The sequence below is a fragment of the Triticum aestivum genome, chromosome 1D (genome assembly GCF_018294505.1).
Source record: "Triticum aestivum cultivar Chinese Spring chromosome 1D, IWGSC CS RefSeq v2.1, whole genome shotgun sequence".
NCBI lineage: Eukaryota > Viridiplantae > Streptophyta > Magnoliopsida > Poales > Poaceae > Triticum > Triticum aestivum.
This window is the reverse complement of record NC_057796.1, coordinates 419,056,384-419,068,513: the sequence shown is the minus strand read 5'-3', so window position 1 is coordinate 419,068,513 and position 12,130 is coordinate 419,056,384. Positions and strand designations below refer to the sequence as shown.

The 12,130-nt window shown below is 45.6% G+C and overlaps 1 long non-coding RNA gene across 1 annotated transcript; it reads right to left on the bottom strand.

The window, feature by feature from the left end:
* Window positions 1–414: 414 nt before the first annotated feature.
* On the bottom strand, window positions 415–1,594 carry LOC123172365 (uncharacterized). Its single transcript, XR_006485543.1, has 3 exons — window positions 1,472–1,594; window positions 1,161–1,225; window positions 415–525 (listed from the first exon to the last, which is right to left on the bottom strand). It is a non-coding gene; the product is annotated as an uncharacterized lncRNA (long non-coding RNA).
* Window positions 1,595–12,130: the final 10,536 nt, after the last annotated feature.

Sequence of the window (12,130 nt, the reverse complement as noted above, 5' to 3'; positions counted from 1 at the left end):
AACCTTAGAGGTGCGCCACTAGCTAAAAAGCTAGGTGCGCCACCAATAAAGGCTGAAATGCGCCACTAATAGTATATTTGGAAAACAAAAAAAATACAAATTTACAAAAAACAACCTATAAGGAAAAATAATTTAAAAACAAAAAATGAAATAGAACCATCATTTTTATTATAGCAAGAATACTACCATGTCTTTATAAGTATCCAATAAAAATAAAATTGCACAGAAATAAAACAAAATCCTATAACTAATCTTCTACTCCCTCCGTCCAAGAATACATCTCGCAAGGGGAGGAAATTTTGAACTGAAGTGCATTTTACATTACAACCCGTCATATTTCAAATCAAAATCAATCGAGTCCACGTCCGATCGGCAACAGCGCCTCGTCCTGGCATCGAGGAGAGTCAGAACTCATCTCTTCGGTAGCTCGTCACCACCCTCCCGGCAGCCTCCGACATCACGTACCCACCCTCCCGGCGTCGATCAACTGCTTTGAGGTAGCAGATTCCTCCTCTGTGTCTGCTCCTGCAATTAACACTTTGAATGCAATTAACAATTTGAATGTTAACATGGGGCAAAGACAAGATGGATCAGTATATAACAATGGAGTACATGCACAATTAGATGTTCAAGCTGTTTAATGTCACTCCCATCATCACAATTTCATCTCAGGAAATGGAGTAGAATAGATTTAATTGGATGTTTGAATGATATGGTTACTTACAAGTGTCAGGGCTATTACGGTTAGTTAAGTAATTGCACCAGATTAAAGAGGAGCCAAAGAATTTACAAGTGGTCTAGTGCATATGCAAGTGCAAGTTACTCAGTTAAAATTCAGTACTCCATTGCCCAAAATAATTCAGTTAAAATTTTGTTAAAAGATCACTGAATTAACCAAGTACTCCAGGTCAGGTCCAGTTACTCAATGCATAATTTCTAAACCTATCATCAATGGAAGGTCACCAATTTTAATTGAGCAGTAGCTAATTGAGCAAACACACTGAGCTTATGCATAACACATTAGCTGCGGAAAGTACTCACCTTGCGGTGATTATTTCACAGGGATAAACCTCCAAATATAACCACTATACCACACTATATAAATTGTGAATCAAGGAACTGCTGCAATTGACATGAGAAGATCAACAATATATGCTCACCTCCAGGAACAAAGTCAGCTCCATATATATGCTAGCTCCAGGGTAAATATGCCACAATATCACACCTTGTGAAAAGAGCATCTTATTAAACAGTCGGTCACAAACATTCTAATTTCTTAACATAATTACAGTAAGTTACTTACTTGCGGTATACACAGGGGATAATTATCATATTAATTACCTTGTTTGAGGTAAATTAATTGCTAAAGTTAACATAAAAATGTAAATTAGATGAACTATAAACTGTTCAAGGAAACAGAAAGTGCAAACCGCATAACAAACAAAAATAGCAAGATTAGCCTCTTGTTTACCATTAAGTTTGGACTTTGGACAAAACGTGTTTTGATTGATCATACAGTAGATTTACGGGGCATCTCGCTGAAGGACGGGTCCTTGGCGATCTGCTCCGCCATCTCCTTGATGCTCGGGTCCTGCGCCCACACCACAACAAAATCCACGATTCAAGTTAATTGTCACAGAAATTCCCATGAAATCGAAACAAATTCACAGGAAATTCACAGGAGAGAACCTGAGGGAGACGGGTCGAGGCCGCCTCTCGCGGCGGCCGGGATGGGGAGCGAGGCGAGGGGGCGGAGGAGGAGGAGGAGGAGGAGCGGGGGCGGAGCAGGGCGAGGCCGCCGTTGCTGCGGGAGATGGCGGCTGGATCCGCGCCGATACGGGGCGGGGGAGGCCACCGTGGCTGGTGGCGGAGGGGGTGGCACCTGTGAAGCTCGTGGGGCGGATCTAGCCGGTTCCCGGCGAGTGGAGACGGCGGCGGCTCCACCACTGCCAGATCCAGCGCCGCCGCTGCCTTCCGATCCGTCGCCGCCGAGCTCGGGCTCCTTGGCTGCGACTGCCGCGAGGAGGCGCGAAGGGGACCGAAGAGAGAGGAGGGCAAGGGCCGCCGCGCAGGAAGAGGAGGGAGCACTTGCCTACAAAACCACAATGGCGCATGGATCGGGGCTGGGGCGAGGCCGAGAGACGTGTGTGTGTGTGTGTGCGGGGTGAGGGAGAAGAGGATAGGGTTCCGTGCGAGAGAGAGAGGAGAGATATGGTGGACGGTCGGGCTGCGGCACTTACCTACAAAACCACAATGGCGCACCTCCTAAGCAATGCGCCATTAGTATCAAAAATAGCAATGGCGCATCAGGGAAAAGTGCGCCATTAGTAGTTTTGCACAAAAAAAACATACTAATGGCGCACTGTTCCACAGTGTGCCATTACTAGTTTAAACTAGTAATGGCGCACGGTGGAAAAGTGCGCCATTAGTAGTTTTGCAAAAAAGGGAATAAAAAATATAATAGAAAAAACAACATTAGTGGCGCACTTTCCGGCAGGTGCGCCATTACTAGTTACAACTAGTAATGGCGCACTGTGTCTGGATGCGCCATTAGTATGTTTGGACAGGCGCACTAGTTAAAAAAAATTTGATACTAATGGCGCACCCTGGGCCAGGTGCGCCATTAGTAGTTTCAACTCTAATGGCGTATCAGAAGGTGGTGCGCCATTAGTATATACTAATGGCGCACCGCTTGTCTGGTGCGCCATTAGTGTCAATCCCATCTATAGCCCTTTTTCTAGTAGTGTCCACTGCTCTACTTTTTTCTCGCCAGCGAGGGGAGGGCTTTGTGGTGCTCTCGCTCACCTCCTATGCACATGAGGTGTTCGATGAAATGCCTGAGCCACACTACTTAAGCTTACTCCTCTCTAAGCTCGACCTCCAAGCTCCATTTTCCTCAAGATTTGTCTAGATTTAGCGGTCCGTCACGTCCCGTCCCCGTCTTCACCGCCGTCGATCGGCCGCGCCGATCTCGTCGTCGGCACCACCGTGGTGAGCCTCTTGTTCTTATCTTCTTTCTAAAAGAAAAAAATTCTTACTTGTATGATTTAGATAGATACTTGTATAATTTTCTTACTTTTATTATTGTTTGTTATTATATAGTGCGATGGTTTTGGTATCCGCTCCCGTCGGTCCTCGTCCTGTCTATGATTCGGATGTGGTATATATTATATTTTATAACTATTTGGTTCATTTATTGTTTATGACAATTATGCCGACCAACGTGACATAGATTTTTTTTATCTAGGAGGTATGTGAACCAGAAATTCAAACCGACCCTATTGTCGAGAGGTTAAATTTAGTTGAAGAAGAAAACAATTACTTGAAGGAAAAATAAAAAAAATTGAGGAGGAGAAGATGATATTGGAGTTGCATGTTGTGGATGTCGTCGATGGTCATAAGATCAATATGGATGCAATGCACATGAAGATAAGAAAGATTAGAAAATATGACATTCATACCGAGGCTTGGTATCATTATGCCGTTGGATCAATTGTTACCTTGGTTGCGATTATGATCGCATTTGTTGTTGCATTGAAATGTTTTACATAGTTTCAATCTATGGTTTAATTAGATGCTCTGGAGAGCTATATGTTGTTCAATGAGAACTATGTATGTAGTTTGGTTTTAATGTGATGATGAACTTCTATTAATTTGGTCACTTATCTATTCATAATGTTCTGTAATGGTTTTTGACACACTTAATTATATATAATGCACGCAGATGAACCGGCAATGGATGTACGGTAACAGACGCACCTCCGAGTACATTGAGTGCATGCATAATTTTCTCGTAGTGACTGAGGCAAACAAGCGGAATGGTTTTATGTGTTGTCCATGCCCTAGCTGTGGGGACTCGAAAACCCTTCACACCCACCTGCTTTATAAGGGTTTCATGCCACACTATAATGTTTGGACCAAGCACGGAGAAATAGGGGTTATGATGGAAGACAGCGAAGAAGAAGAGGATGATGACAACTATGTGCCCCCTGAATACGGTGATGCTGCAACGGGGAAACCAAGAAGAAGAGGATGATGACAACGGAGAAATCACTACACAGGACAGAGTGTGCTTGCTGCTGTTGACTTTGATCTGAAGTTCACATATGTGCTTGCTGGCTGGGAGGGGTCAGCTCATGATGCTAACATTCTCAGTGACAGCATGAGTCGACCTGATGAGATCAACATCCCCGACGGCAAGTTCTACCTTGGAGATGTTGGCTATGCATGTCGGCCGGGTATTCCTCCACCCTTCAGGAAAACCAGGTACCATCTCAACGAGTTCTCTGGTAGGAACTATCCTAGGACTTGTTGGAAATATGAGCAATTTACCAAATGATTTTATTAAGAGAAAAACTAGAGAAAGCATGACTAATATAGTAGAGATAAAATAAGTCATGCGTTCTGACAGAGAGAAGGTAAAAGGCATATATAAATATGAACTGTAGCCTAGCAAATCTAGAGCAGACAGTAGAGGTAGTTGCATATATGATGTAGAACCTAATATATCTAGGGCAAACACCAGAACAAGGTACTGTAGCAGAACCTCGAACAGAAAGGAGAAGATAACATACGGGACATCAGCAGTAGTACTGGACTTGGGATCGACATCCTCGCCAGCCATGTCGTCGAGGAGGTTGTCGACATTGGGGAAGAAGTCGTCGTCGGGGAAGTAGTCGTCGGAGTCCGGAGCGTCCGTGATGAAGGAGTCAGTAGTCGCGCAGAGTGCTCCCCAAAAACCTTATCACCCTTCTCCCGTACAGGACTCAAAAGGTGCGGTTTCGGAGGCCTATACCTGTGGTGCACGCCGCAAGTCGGGATGGGAAAGATCGTAGCAGCAGCGCAGTGCTCAGGAACTTTGTGGAGAGAGGAAGAGGATCTTCTGGTGTGTCTCTCTGGAGAGGAGTGACCTCTCTTATATAGGCACAGGAGAAGGACGCGAACTGGCTGCGGCGGGAGGTGAAGCAACGGAGGGAGACGAAGCGAACAGGCAGAACGCGAAGAGGTGCGTCGTTCGTATTCAGTCTCCACTACAGCAAAACGAAAAATTTAGACATCGGCTCGGCTCATTCCCGCAACCCGCGTCGTGCCGTGCCGTGCCGTGCCGAGGCGGGCGGCGGAGGAGGAGCGCGCGTGGATGTCCCTCTTGTTCTCATGCTCATACATGTGGGGAAAGAACCTCCCTTATAAAGAGGTCCAACTCCCTCTAAACTAGCAATGTGGGACTAAACTTTAGTTCCACCTCTTGCCTTGCACAAATGGGTTGCGTGGGCCTCTAGGATTTATTAGGAATTTCTGAAACTGCTATTGGGCTAGGCCCAAAATAGACAAAATTCCAGCAATCCCCCACTAGATCCCAGAGGCACACAAAATTTTCCTTTGGTTCCAAAACACTGTTTTATATACCGGTACTGCAGTGGATACTGTTAAGTTGAACTTCAACCTAGAACTCTATGCTACACTAGTAAGCAACTTGAAGAGTGGACTAGGCCTTGAACTGCAAGTTTTCTGCGAATCTAGCTTCACATAAAGCCTTGACCGATACGTGGCTACCGTGGGTCTTCCCCGCGGGTGGAGCTTATGCGTCATACTCCGAGACCTTTCATGAGTTTACTAGAGAACCCTACTCTCATAGATTGCGACGTTTCACAATCAGACTCATATAGGTGTGTTCTTTAAAAGATGTTCTGCAGGACAACATCTCTGAAGGAAATATGCCCTAGAGGCAATAATAAAGTTATTATTTATTTCCTTATATCATGATAAATGTTATTATTCATGCTAGAATTGTATTAATCGGAAACATAATACTTGTGTGAATACATAGACAAACAGAGTGTCACTAGTATGCCTCTACTTGACTAGCTCGTTGATCAAAGATGGTTATGTTTCCTAGCCATTGACATGAGTTGTCATTTGATTAACGGGATCACATCATTAGGAGAATGATGTGATTGACTTGACCCATTCCGTTAGCTTAGCACTTGATCGTTTAGTATGTTGCTATTGCTTTCTTCATGACTTATACATGTTCCTATGACTATGAGATTATGCAACTCCCGTTTACCGGAGGAACACTTTGTGTGCTACCAAACGTCACAACGTAACTGGGTGATTATAAAGGTGCTCTACAGGTGTCTCCAAAGGTACTTGTTGGGTTGGCGTATTTCGAGATTAGGATTTGTCACTCCGATTGTCAGAGAGGTATCTCTGGGCCCTCTCGGTAATGCACATCACTTAAGCCTTGCAAGCATTGCAACTAATGAGTTTGTTGCGAGATGATGTATTACGGAACGAGTAAAGAGACTTGCCGGTAACGAGATTGAACTAGGTATTGAGATACCGACGATCGAATCTCGGGCAAGTAACATACCGATGACAAAGGGAACAACGTATGTTGTTATGCGGTCTGACCGATAAAGATCTTCGTAGAATATGTGGGAGCCAATATGAGCATCCAGGTTCCGCTATTGGTTATTGACCGGAGACGTGTCTCGGTCATGTCTACATAGTTCTCGAACCCGTAGGGTCCGCACGCTTAACGTTTCGATGACAGTTATATTATGAGTTTATATGTTTTGATGTACCGAAGGTTGTTCGGAGTCCCGGATGTGATCACGGACATGAAGATTGATATATTGGAAGCCTATGTTTGGATATCGGAAGTGTTCCGGGTGAAATCGGGATTTTACCGGAGTACCGGGAGGTTACCGGAACCCCCCGGCAACATAATGGGCCTTAGTGGGCCTAGGTGGAAGAGAGGAGAGGCGGCTAGGGCTGGGCCGCGCGCCCCTCCCCCTAGTCCGAATAGGACAAGGAGAAGGGGGCGGCGCCCCCCCTTCCTTCTTCTCCCTCTCCTCTTTCCCCCTCCCAAGTCCTAATCCAACTAGGAAAAGGGGGGAGTCCTACTCCCAGTGGGAGTAGGACTCCTCCTGGCGCGCCCCAAGGCTGGCCGCACCTCCCCCCTTTGATCCTTTATATACGAGGGCAGGGGGCACCCTAAAGACACAACAATTGATCATTGATCTCTTAGCCGTGTGCGGTGCCCCCCCCCACCATATTACACCTCGATAATATCGTAGCGGTGCTTAGGCGAAGCCCTGCGTCGGTAGAACATCATCATCGTCACCACGCCGTCGTGCTGACGAAACTCTCCCTCAACACTCGGCTGGATTGGAGTTCGAGGGACGTCATCGAGCTGAACGTGTGCTGAACTCGGAGGTGCCGTGCGTCCGGTACTTGATCGGTCGGATCGTGAAGACGTACGACTACATCAACCGCGTTGTGTTAACGCTTCCGCTTTCGGTCTACGAGGGTACGTGGACAACACTCTCCCCTCTCGTTGCTATGCATCACCATGATCTTGCGTGTGCGTAGGAATTTTTTTGAAATTACTACGTTCCCCAACAGTGGCATCCGAGCCTGGTTTTATGCGTAGATGTAATATGCACGAGTAGAACACAAGTGAGTTGTGGGCGATATAAGTCATACTGCTTACCAGCATGTCATACTTTGGTTCGGCGGTATTGTTGGATGAAGCGGCCCGGACCGACATTACGCGTACGCTTACGCGAGACTGGTTCTTCCGACGTGCTTTGCACAGAGGTGGCTGGCGGGTGTCAGTTTCTCCAACTTTAGTTGAACCGAGTGTGGCTACGCCCGGTCCTTGCGAAGGTTAAAACAGCACCAACTTGACAAACTATCGTTGTGGTTTTGATGCGTAGGTAAGAACGGTTCTTGCTAAGCCCAGTAGCAGCCACGTAAAACTTGCAACAACAAAGTAGAGGACGTCTAACTTGTTTTTGCAGGGCATGTTGTGATGTGATATGGTCAAGACATGATGCTAAATTTTATTGTATGAGATGATCATGTTTTGTAACCGAGTTATCGGCAACTGGCAGGAGCCATATGGTTGTCGCTTTATTGTATGCAATGCAATCGCCATGTAATAGCTTTACTTTATCACTAAGCGGTAGCAATAGTCGTAGAAGCAATAGTTGGCGAGACGACAACGATGCTATGATGGAGATCAAGGTGTCGCGCCGGTGACGATGGGGATCATGACGGTGCTTCGGAGGTGGAGATCACAAGCACAAGATGATGATGGCCATATCATATCACTTATATTGATTGCATGTGATGTTAATCTTTTATGCATCTTATGTTGCTTTGATTGACGGTAGCATTATAAGATGATCTCTCACTAAATTTCAAGATAAAAGTGTTCTCCCTGAGTATGCACCGTTGCCAAAGTTCGTCGTGCCCAGACACCACGTGATGATCGGGTGTGATAAGCTCTACGTCCATCTACAACGGGTGCAAGCCAGTTTTGCACACGCAGAATACTCAGGTTAAACTTGACGAGCCCAGCATATGCAGATATGGCCTCAGAACACTGAGACCGAAAGGTCGAGCGTGAATCATATAATAGATATGATCAACATAGTGATGTTCATCATTGAAAACTACTCCATTTCATGTGATGATCGGTTATGGTTTAGTTGATTTGGATCACGTGATCACTTAGATGATTAGAGGGATGTCTATCTAAGTGGGAGTTCTTAAGTAATATGATTAATTGAACTTAAATTTATCATGAACTTAGTCCTGATAGTATTTTTGCAAATTATGTTGTAGATCAATAGCTCGCGTTGTTGCTTCCCTGTGTTTATTTTTGATATGTTCCTAGAGAAAAATTATGTTGAAAGATGTTAGTAGCAAAGATGCAGATTGGATCCGTGATCTGAGGATTATCCTCATTGCTGCACAGAAGAATTATGTCCTTGATGCACCGCTAGGTGACAGACCTACTGCAGGAGCAGATGCAGACGTTATGAACGTTTGGCTAGCTCAATATGATGACTACTTGATAGTTTAGTGCACCATGCTTAACGGCTTAGAATCGGGACTTCAAAGACGTCTTGAACGTCATGGACCATATGAGATGTTTCAGGAGTTGAAGTTAATATTTCAAGCAAATACCCGAGTTGAGAGATATGAAGTCTCCAACAAGTTCTATAGCTAAAAGATGGAGGAGAATAGCTCAAGCAGTGAGCATGTGCTCAGATTGTCTGGGTACTACAATCGCTTGAATCAATTGGGAGTTAATCTTCCAGATAAAATAGTGATTGACAGAATTCTCTAGTCACCATCACCAAGTTAGTAGAACTTCGTGATGAACTATAGTATGTAAGGGATGACGAAAGTAATTCCCGAGCTCTTCGCGATGCTGAAATTGACAAAGGTAGAAATCAAGAAAAAGCATCAAGTGTTGATGGTTAACAAGACCACTAGTTTCAAGGAAAGGGCAAAGGGATAGAAGGGGAACTTCAAGAAGATGAAGGAAATATGCCCTAGAGGCAATAATAAAGTATTATTTATTTCCTTATATCATGATAAATGTTTATTATTCATGCTAGAATTGTATTAACCGGAAACATAATACATGTGTGAATACATAGACAAACAGTGTGTCACTAGTATGCCTCTACTTGACTAGCTCGTTAATCAAAGATGGTTATGTTTCCTAGCCATAGACATGAGTTGTCATTTGATTAACGGGATCACCTCATTAGGATAATGACGTGATTGACTTGACCCATTCCGTTAGCTTAGCACCCGATCGTTTAGTATGTTGCTATTGCTTTCTTCATGACTTATACATGTTCCTATGACTATGAGATTATGCAACTCCCGTTTACCGGAGGAACACTTTGTGTGCTACCAAACATCACAATGTAAATGGGTGATTATAAAGGTGCTCTACAGGTGTCTCCAAAGGTACTTGTTGGGTTGGCGTATTTCGAGATTAGGATTTGTCACTCCGATTGTCGGAGAGGTATCTCTGGGCCCACTCGGTAATGCACATCACTATAAGCCTTGCAAGCATTGTGACTAATGAGTTAGTTGCGGGATGATGTATTACGGAACGAGTAAAGAGACTTGCCGGTAACGAGATTGAACTAGGTATCAAGATACCGACGATCGAATCTCGGGCAAGTAACATACCGATGACAAAGGGAACAACGTATGTTGTTATGCGGTTTGACCGATAAAGATCTTTGTAGAATATGTGGGAACCAATATGAACATCCAGGTTCCGCTATTGGTTATTGACCGGAGAGGTGTCTCGATCATGTCTACATAGTTCTCGAACCCGTAGGGTCCGCACGCTTAAAGTTACGATGACAGTTCTATTATGAGTTTATATGTTTTGATGTACCGAAGGTTGTTCGGAGTCCCGGATGTGATCACGGACATGACGAGGAGTCTCGAAATGGTCGAGACATAAAGATTGATATATTGGACGACTATATTCGGACACCGGAAGTGTTCCAGAGAAGTTTCGGATAAAACCGGAGTGCCGGAGGGGTTACCGGAACCCCCCGGGGAAGTATTGGGCCTTAGTGGGCCTTGAGGGGAGAGAGAGGGCAGCAGCCAGGAGGTGGCGCGCCCCCTCCCATGAGGAGTCCCAATTGGACTAGGGGAGGGGGGCGCAGCCCCTCTTTCCCTCTCCCTTTCCCTCTCTTTCCTTCCCCCCCTCTCTTCCTAGTTGGACTAGGAAAGGGGAGTCCAACTCCTACTAGGAGGAGAACTCCCCCCCTCTCCTTGGCGCGCCCAAGGCAGCCGGCCTCCCCCTTGCTCCTTTATATACGGGGGCAGGGGGCACCTCTACACACAAGTTGATATACGATATTTTAGCCGTGTGCGGTGCCCCCCTCCACCATATTACACCTCGATAATATCGTTGCGGAGCTTAGGCGAAGCCCTGCGTCGGTAGAACATCATCATCGTCACCACGCCGTCGTGCTGACAAAACTCTCCCTCAACACTCGGCTGGATCGGAGTTCGAGGGACGTCATCGAGCTGAACGTGTGCTGAACTCGGAGGTGCCGTGCGTTCGGTACTTGATCGGTCGGATCGTGAAGACGTACGACTACATCAACCGCGTTGTGTTAACGCTTCCGCTTTCGGTCTACGAGGGTACGTGGACAACACTCTCCCCTCTCGTTGCTATGCATCACCATGATCTTGCGTGTGCGTCGGAAATTTTTTGAAATTACTACGTTCCCCAACAGTGGCATCCGAGCCTGGTTTTATGCGTTGATGCTATGCACGAGTAGAACACAAGTGAGTTGTGGGCGATATAAGTCATACTGCTTACCAGCATGTCATACTTTGGTTCAGCGGTATTGTGAGATGAAGCGGCCCGGACCGACATTACGTGTACGCTTACGCGAGACTGGTTTCACCGTCGGGAACACTCGTTGCTTAAAGGTGACTGGCGGGTGTCTGTCTCTCTCACTTTAGTTGAACCGAGTGTGGCTACGCCCGGTCCTTGCGAAGGTTAAAACAGCACCAACTTGACAAACTATCGTTGTGGTTTTGATGCGTAGGTAAGAACGGTTCTTGCTAAGACCGTAGCAGCCACGTAAAACTTGCAACAACAAAGTAGAGGACGTCTAACTTGTTTTTGCAGGGCATGATGTGATGTGATATGGTCAAGACATGATGCTATATTTTATTGTATGAGATGATCATGTTTTGTAACCGAGTTATCGGCAACTGGCAGGAGCCATATGGTTGTCGCTTTATTGTATGCAATGCAATCGCCATGTAATTGTTTTACTTTATCACTAAGCGGTAGCGATAGTCGTAAAAGCAATAAGTTGGCGAGACGACAACGATACTACGATGGAGATCAAGGTGTCGCGCCGGTGACGATGGTGATCATGACGGTGCTTCGGAGATGGAGATCACGAGCACGGTGCTTCGGAGATGGAGATCACGAGCACAAGATGATGATGGTCATATCATATCACTTATATTGATTGCATGTGATGTTAATATTTTATGCATCTTATCTTGCTTTGATTGACGGTAGCATTATAAGATGATCTCTCACTAAAATTTCAAGATAAAAGTGTTCTCCCTGAGTATGCACCGTTGCGAAAGTTCTTCGTGCTGAGACACCACGTGATGATCGGGTGTGATAGGCTCTACGTTCAAATACAACGGGTGCAAAATAGTTGCACACGCGGAATACTCAGGTTAAACTTGACGAGCCTAGCATATGCAGATATGGCCTCGGAACACGGAGACCGAAAGGTCGAGCGTGAATCATATAGTA